The sequence below is a fragment of the Lolium rigidum genome, chromosome 7 (assembly GCF_022539505.1).
Source record: "Lolium rigidum isolate FL_2022 chromosome 7, APGP_CSIRO_Lrig_0.1, whole genome shotgun sequence".
NCBI classification, from domain to species: domain Eukaryota; kingdom Viridiplantae; phylum Streptophyta; class Magnoliopsida; order Poales; family Poaceae; genus Lolium; species Lolium rigidum.
Window position 1 is genome coordinate 273,912,595 of NC_061514.1, and position 9,295 is coordinate 273,921,889.

Below are 9,295 nucleotides of genomic sequence, written 5' to 3' on the forward strand. Positions count from 1 at the left end.
CGCCCATTTGCTCGCAAGGTATGAACCTCCGCCGGCCGGCCTCTATTACCCGCCAAGTAGCTACAATAGTTCATAGTGAAGTAATTTCATACATATGTTTGTAGAGTTCCTCATATGATTCATCGGATGACGAGTTCGACCAAGAAGAAGAGGAGAACATATCATGACCGCGTGTGTAATCATGCACAACATGATTATAGAGGATGATCGCGGAAAAGATGTGGATCATACCCACTACGACTTGATGGGGGTTCCCGTGCAAGTGACGAGGTCCGCACATAGGATTGCCCGATTCATTGCCTCATACCATGCCATTCGGTGCAACGACACACATGATGATCTTCAAAAAGATCTCATGGAAGAATGGTGGAATTGGAATGGACAACAATAGTTCCATATTTGTTGTATTTGTTTGAAAACTATGTGTTGTATTGTCTCAAAACCATGTTGTATTGTTGTATGTGTTGTATTTGGTGTGAAGTATTGTTGTGAACAATGTATTGTATTTGGGTGGTACAATATATTTGTGAATTTTTATATATTGTTTCATCTTCTTGGATGCATATTTGTGTGTGTTTGCTGTTTGCGCCGCGTCCGCGCGCTGCAAAATGACGCGTCCGGCGGAGGTGCTATTTTACCGCGCCAACGCGCGCTGCAAAATGGCGCACCCGGCGGAGGAGAAATCGATCCGGCACGCGGCAACGGTATAGCGCGCGCAGAATTTTTCTTTTAGCGCGTCGCGATATAGCGCGCCTGTTGGAGATGCTCTTATAGCCAGAAATAAACATTCCTAATCAAGGGAGGTTCACCTAGATTGCAATGGAAGAGAAACAGTCAAGTACCATATCCTAGCAAGATTCCTAAAAAGATAGGCAATACCAGACTGGATGATGCTATAGATTAGGATCAAGACGGATATGCACTACCTAATCAATTCAGAGTAGATGATAGATTGATCTTGTTATTCTACAAAGGTCGAGACAACACAACGTAGAGGAATGATCAACACAGCTAGCATGCCCTAGCATCCACCGATCCCTACAAAATACTTTACATTTGTTATTAGACTAAACTTACATATATTTACAGGTGCCCATGCCCATAAAATTCTAGACTAGATGGTCGTCACTTTAAAAATATCTATCTTGCTCAACAAATACAACTGAATAAGTATGCAACAATGGCAGCTCATACATATATATACATATATACTCTTCTCAATGTTTATAGAGAAATAATACCCTTTAAGTACTTGCCACTAGAACATGTAAAGCAACAATAATTTGGAAATATATTATATATCAATTTTGTCGTGTTTCAACAAATTTAACAGAAAGCTTAAACGGGCGGCTTTTATGCCTTCCTTTTGGGCGTGAAGAAGTGTCAAACCAAAATACCCAATAAGCATAAGCATTAGTTCTCCATGAAAAGGAGGTGATCCAGTCGCACCTTCCAGTACGCCTACCTTGTATCATTGAACCTATCACCTTTTTTAATCCATGTCATTACTAAAGTTACTAACTTGAAAGATGTTTGAAAATCCTTAGAAAAATATGATTGAGAAGTTGTGGTGTTTATTTAGATGTTAGAGTAAGCTAAATTAGACACAAGTAGCATTGAGATGTTGAACTATATGAAGTTAAAAGCAACTTTCCATCATTTATGTACCAAAGACGAAACTAAATTGTCAATTTTGCAATTACACATAATATGATCATGTGAAGATTGGTGTTGAAGGTGTGTAAATTTTTAGAAAAAGAAACTATTATCTCATTATCATCGAATCGAGAGCCTCCATTGCTTGGCTGATCTATGTGTTACCTGGGAAGGAGGTGCTTCTTCAATTTATTTGAAACTTATCCAGCTACAAAATAGTTTTAGATCTCAACTGCTTCTAGTAGCTTACCTGTAACATTTGTGTGGGATGATACAAAACAAAGGATGGTATCCAATCAAATTTAAATAGTACCATAAACTCTGTTTATTTTCTCTAATGTAACCTAGCTTTTTCACTCAACGGCGGTGTCGACAAGAGCGATGGCGAGATGGGGAGCCCATCCTATGGAAAAAAGTAGTTCAAGCTCGAAAGACCAGTCTGATACCGGTATGGGGAGCTCATCCTGCAGAACAAGCAGTAGCAGTCCAGGCTCAAAAGACCCAGATTACACTCCGAATATCCCGGATTCGGACATTGACATGGGACACATTATGGTGCTTGAATCCCCTGATTTGTTGTGATAATGTAGTTTGTGGTTGGGACTTGGGAGACATGTGTGTGGGTGGTGTTATGTCTGAGAATTTACCGACTTAGAGAATTCAGCTGCATGTATGAGAATTCAAAGATATTTTGTAATTGTCAACTCAATCTCCGCTCAATGTATCGTTGACTTGCAACTTGTGATTCAAAACTGAATTCAACACCTAATGTTTGTTTTTTACTTAATGTCTGTTCATACGACAATTAGACGGATTGCATCGACCTCTCTTGATGCAATCAGCAATCTGTCAGGGAATGACAACGAAACTAGGATCTCGGGGAGGTGATGGTGAGGGCGCATCGGGGCTGCTGGGGCAGGCGACACGGGGTCCAGCGGGAAGCAGTTGGACTTCCACGAGGTGAGGTTGAAAGCGGGCCTCCAGGAGGTGAGGTCAAAGAATACTACAACGACGAAGCTCAACGGCGATCAGCCGTAGCGACGCCGTGCTCTATCGTGGCACTACCGAGCTCAACAAAAATCACAAAATTGGTAGCGCATATGGGCGGATTGGGGGACGGGGGGAGAGAGTCCACTGGTGTCGTATGAGCATAAACGTCGTGATTTCACATGTATTTCAAGTTCACCTGATTGGCTTTCTCCTTTCATCGTGACAACCCCGTGATTGGGGTGATCACAAAAGATTTTTGGCAAGTATTTTAATGTCCACACGGGGTTGATTGATATTGTACCTAAGACTATTTCCTAATTAGATTGGACGAAGCGGAGACCGTGAGATTAGATTGGACGGACACAATGTTTTCAATAACGACAATCAAACTCGTTGAGTGACCAACAACCAACTCCAATATAATAATATAGATAGATTTTCATTTTAAATTTTGGTCCAAGAAACACAAATGTCTTCCACTTCTTTGAAAGTATTATGGTTCAATCAAATCATTTCTTTACTGCACACTATTCAGTCAAGCTACACACTTCAACTAAGAAATTGATTCAAGTGTCCTTGCAGCTTATGTACTTGACATGAAAAAAATTCTTATGAACTTACCAAATGATTTCTGCAATGCATCACATGTTTAGTTTCGTTGCATTTTCGAAGACAATGCTTCATGGAATGTTCTCTCGTCAGATCGCCAAGATGCACATGCAAGGTTCGGATGTCGGGCTGCCATAACTTCACAGATAGTTTTGTCAAGTCCTGGAGGTATGTCAAGTGTATTTCTGGTAATTACTAGTGAAATCTCCTGGATCCACTACGTGCATACTTAGTTAAAGCATATCACAGAGAAGTACACTAGCACTATACCGATTTATCCAAAACACAACCTTATGCAGGATGATACATAAATTGCCCATCTCAGTCTACGGAAAGCATTGACTGACTTTGGTAGTGTAATTAACAAGCAAACACCTTTAACCAGTTATGATGCTATGAGCCTTCAGGTTCATAAAAATGTAAGTCGAATGATATGCCAAGGGACTTTTCAGTTACACGACATTTAAAAAAAATTACTCGCAGTACAATTTACAACTGAGAAGTATATCGATCAATCTTGTCCTCAAAGAAGATAAACCAAGCCAAGACTGAATACAAATGACCAAGGACAGAAAACAAACCAAATCGGAGAAAGCGTAAGCAATAGAAACAGAAAATAAGAGGAGAAACTAGCAGCCTACTAGCTCCCAACCAAAACCAGGAGAGGGAAAAAATAAGTGCCTGTACCACAAGATGCCAACGAAATGAACTGAACTAAACTACCCTTCATCTGTGTTTTAAACGGAACGAGCCCAGCTCGCCCATGCCCAATGTAGCTGCCTTGATCTTGCTCATGATCTGTTGTATGCTTCTGGGCTCATTTTGAAGACTCATCGGATTCATTCTTGCCAAACTGTCTATGCATTGTTGAGTTTGTTCTTCTCAATAGCCTGCAGGTTCTCTCTCGCTGCGTCCACCAAGATCTAAGAGCATCTCCACTCGTCCCCCCGATTAGGCCCCCGAGGGACGTTTTTTCCATCCGGACGGCGTAATTCGGCCCAGTCGCGTCCCCGGTTCCTCGTTTTCGTCCGGATTTGGGCCTAAATTCATCCGGCGATCCCACGCCATCCCCGGCCCCCCGGGGAGCGCTCGGGGACTCCGGAAAAAAACAAAAGCGCGCAAAACGGCGAGGAAACTTCCCGCGCCTCTGGTGGCCCCAACTTGTCGGCGAGAGACCACGATCGTCGTCCTCATCGCATCGTCTTCCGCGCGATGTAAAAGCCTGCCGCCGGTCAGCATTCGCCGGCCGCGTACCTTCCACGCGGCGAGTTAATGCCGTCGCCTCGGTATCACGCGCGCCTACCTCTATTTATCGCCGAACTACCGCGTCTGCCCCGCATTCACCTCTCCTCTCTCTCGCATTCCACCAAATCTTCCCCCGAACTCGAAGAGGTAGCAATGGCGAACGACGGTGCGGCCAAGAACGGCTTCGGCCGCCGCTCTCTCCACCAATGGGAGGGACGGCTCCTCCACGCGGCGGGCTACCGGCGCCGCCGGACTTCCACGCACCGGGGGATGGAGGCCGAGCGCAGGCGGCGTGCCGATCCCGCCGCCGCCAACGGGGGGGGGGGAACGGCGATCAACGAGGTGCTCGCCACTCTCAGTGACGAGCAGCGCGCGGATCCACGTTTCTTCCCCGACAACCACGAATCGTGGGTCGCGTTCTTCCGCCGCAGGTATGAACGCGAAATCTGGGCGTACGACGGCCCTCCTCCTCCTCCGGCAAGGAATAACGCCGCCGGCCGCCGCCGATGGTGGAGCACGCCTGAGCGCACCCTCGAAAATGTGCTCGCGCACATCGAGGCCGGGAACTCCCCCGTCCTGGGGATGTCGCCGCCGGTGGCGCCTACCATGTCGCGCCGGCACGGTGGTTCCTGGATGCCGAGGAGGATGGTGTCATCCTCCTCCTCGTCTGGCTCGCGGTCGGCGTCCAGGTCCGGCGGGTCGACGCCGGCCACCGTCAAGCGGTGAGTGGGCGACCGTCAAGAAGGAACCGGCGTCGCCACCGCCGACCAGAGGGCGCAGCAGCGGCGCCCTCGTCATCCGCGACCAGCCTTCCGCTCCGCAGAGCGGCCGGAAGAAGACGAAGAAAGATGCCGCCGCAAACCAGCTCGCCGAGGTGGAGGCGAAGCGCACGGAGGACGCCGCGATGGCGGAGGCGATCGCCAGGTCGCTGAAGGACATGGAGGAGAAGCGCGCGGACGACGCCGCACTGGAGTGGTCCAGGCGCGACTGGGAGCGCGAGGAGACGGAGTAGCAGCGGCGGCTGCTGGATCTGGCATGGGCGCGTCAAGTCGCCGCTCGCGCCGCCGCACCATGCGCCGCTAGGAATGCCGCGCCCAGGGAGGTGGTGAAGCTCGAGGAGAGCAGCGACGACGGCATGTACCTTTCATCGCCGCCACGCACCGGCGACGCTGGCCAGGGCACGAGCCGCTGGTACGAGGCTCCGCCGCCCCAGGACAACGCCGGCTCGAGCGACGACGACGACGGCGGCGACTACACGTCCTTCTACCGCTATTTCAGCATGTAGTAGGCCGCTATTTAGTTTAAGTTTAGTTTGCCAATCGCCGAATTCAAATATATGTACGAATTCGGCCTATTTATGCACGAACTCGCCTCTATATGTTAAATATCATTAAAATTCGCTTATGTTTGAACGAACTCGCCAATTTTGTCTGAATTCGCCGAAGTCCGTTATATCCATCCTGGGCTCGCGGCTGGGAAGATGGCCTCCCCAGGCCAAATTTTCCTCCAATCGGGACGACAATATTGTCGGATTTGGCGTGGGGAGCCCAAACGGCTGGAGATGCTAAGGTTCAGGTTTGTGGTTGTAACCACGCTGTTAAAGCTTGCCCAATTGAGGATTGATCCCCAAACAAGTGTTGAGCATTCTCCTCCGTGGCACTGCAGCACACACATTTGTCGTTATGAGGGAGTCCTCATGTCGTTGACCTGTCAGCAGTTCAGATTCTAAAACAGGCAGAAAATATACAACAGAGCATCGACCAAGAGGGCACAGTCACATCTCGTCAAGTTGACAAAGTTTACGTTATGTACTGATCTGGCTGTGTACACTCATTTTGCCTCCCAGAGCCACGTCCAGCAATCTTCAGAACCTGGATGTAGTTGAAAGCTTCTGATCCAAAATTAAGCCACCATATTGTAAGACATACAGAACACATATTTAATTCAGCCTAGCACCACTTCAATTTGGGCTGCCGAAGAGCCAATCCCATCCAGGACGGCAAGTTTATCCTCCTTGCTCCAGGTGCTCTGCTCGCTCACCATCTCCCAGTCCCAGGATCCCTTGTACTCGACATGGCCGCGCTTGAGCAGAGCAACACGACACAGCACGGTCGAAGTATCCACGGTGAACCTCACAAGGTGAATTAGCTGCATACTTGTCCTCTCGAAGCCAACGACCACCAGCTCCTTCAAATGGCGGTGGCGCTGCGAAGCTAAAGGCTGCGCGCTCGATGCATGTTGGCCTGGCTCTTGCTCCTCATGTTCGCATTGGGAGACATGGACATGGAGGCTCTCAAGCAGTGGCGCTGCCCGGATGAGGACGTGGGGCCATGAGACGTCCCAGGAGGAAGGCACATCCGCAACAAGCAGCTTCTTCAGACTGGGCATCCGAGGAAAGGGACTCTTACTCCGCGAAATCCACATCTCTGGTCCCGTGAACCGAAGAATGAGACTCCTGATATCGATGGCATCTTTCAAGACGAGCATGAACATGGAGATCAAGTGGTTCAGAATCCAGTAGTATATTGGGCAAACCGAGAAGACGAGGCTCACGTGCGCGAGGCACGGGATGGCGTCGGAGCACAGTTGAACGTCGGCGTCCACGGTAGTGAGGCTCTCGAGTTTCGGGAGAGAGCGGAGCTTGACGGCCATCAACTCACCCTCGACAACAAGCTCTCTAATTTCGGACATGGGCGCGTCCAATACCAGCCAACGGGCTTTCTTTCTCTCGAACTGGCAAGACACGAGATGAAGAACTCGGAGCTGCGGGCATGCGACGACCACGCCCTGGTAGACAGCCACGGGTGTGGACATGGGCAAGTCCCTCAGTACCAGCTTGGTGAGCGCGGTGAACCCCTTGAGCGACGGAGGCAGGCAATTGACGAGCTTGAGACTCCGGAGGCGGGACTCGCCGGGCTTGCTGCTGATGCGGCCACAGGGGAATCTGTAGACCGGATGCCGAAGCAGGGTCGGCCCCGTGGACTTGGCGACAACCTCGAGATCCTCAACGCGCTAGGAATCGACGGCGTCGGCGACCAAGCGGTTGATGCTGGCGGAGGTGCAGAACTGGAAGATCTCGAGCGATAGCCTGCGCACGCGCCGGTGAGCTCGACTAGACCTGAGGTTTCTGGCGGAGCTAACCATGGCGCGCATGGCGCGGCGCTCGTACCGTTTGGCGATGGTTTCTAGCCCCCGGATAGACTCGCGTAGCCCGTCCGAATGCATTGCCTCGTGGAGGAGGTCGAGGCACCGCCGGTAGCGCGGCGGCAGCGCGTCGGTGACCTTGAGATCCAGGTCGGAGAGCTCGCGAGGGAGGTGGGCCCAGCGACTGGAGAGCGCGGCGGAGCCAAGCGCGCTGCGGGTGTCGAGACGGCCGAGGATGTGGAGGAGCAGGTCATCGGGGAGGGCGCTAAGGTGGTCCTCAACGCGGGCAGCGCGCCGGCGCCGGCGGCGAGAGAAGAGATCCTTCCTAGCCATCGCTCGGAGAAGAATTGATTTAGCTGGTCAAGCAGAAATTAAGCCGAGGATTGCCTGATGTAGTTATCGGAATTCGATCTGGATCTGGGAACATTGTTCTGGATCGACAGTCGGTATCGAAATAGGAGGATTCAGAATGACGACGGGGTTCGGTGTCCGAGTCGGCGAGGCTTCTCCGATAATGCCGGCCATCCGACCAGCCCCGCAAAGCCCGATGCGGCCCACAACCCTTTCGTGTCTGGCCAGGCCGGCCCATATGCCCGGAAATGGGAAAAGCCTCTAACTTTCCATGCTCAAAAAATACAACTTACATCCTGTTAAATCCTTCCAGATCTGGTTTGAGTTCAGATCTGGACTTTCCTTTGGCGTCGAAATATGGCAGTGACAAAGAGTTGCTCGGTTTGTGAGGCAGAGGATTCATGGAGGCACTCCCTATTGACTGCACTATGTCTCGATGCATCTGGGCCCTAGTCAATGAGGAGATCACGCAACATATGAGTATGTGTGTCGAACCGGTTGCGAAGCAGTGGATCTTCTCCATGCTTGACTCTCTCGATCACACCACTTTTGTTGAAATGGCAGTGACCTTGTGGGCGATCTGGTACGCTAGGCGAAAACTAATCCATGAGGGCGAGCAGCAAAGTCCCCTATCTACCTTCTTATTTGTTAGAAGCTTTCTGGATGATCTAGCTTTGGCTCCTATGCTGGAGCCTAACAAGAGCAAACAACCAAAACTAAATAGGATAACACCTTGGATCGCACCACCGACGGGAAGCATGAAATTAAACGTGGATGCAGCCACGTCAAAGAACGGATGCGGCGGAGCGATAGCAGTGGTGTGTCGCAGCGACCCATGAGCTTTTTTGGGAGCATCGACTGTCACACTTCCGAGTCAAAACAGCCCAGCCACGCTGGAGGCAATGGTGTGCCGCGAGGCCCTTGCACTGGCGCAAGATCTTCATATCTCCCAGTCGTGCATCGCTTCAGATTGCTTGGAAGTAATCAAAAACCTACATGAGTCATACATGGGAGTCTACAGCATGATCACTCGCGAGATTAGGGACACAGCTACTCTCTTCTCGCGGGTATCTTTCCGGCACGAAGGTAGGAGCTCAAATGGCGAAGCGCGCCGTCTCTCTCGGAGCTCAGTTAATCAATCTATTGGTCGTCGGGTTTGGCTCATCCAGCCACCTGAAGGTTTATGTATTCTTGCAAACGTTTCTGATTATAATGAATAAAGGATGGCCAATTTCTCAAAAAAAAAATACATACATAAAGAAAGGCACGTTTTCTCAAAAAAAAAAGTGTGCAGTGGCAC

The 9,295-nt window shown here is 50.1% G+C and overlaps 1 pseudogene; it reads right to left on the minus strand.

Moving 5' to 3' along the window:
- Positions 1-6,076: 6,076 nt before the first annotated feature.
- On the minus strand, positions 6,077-7,977 carry LOC124679510 (annotated as a pseudogene).
- Between the last annotated feature and the right edge of the window lie 1,318 nt (positions 7,978-9,295).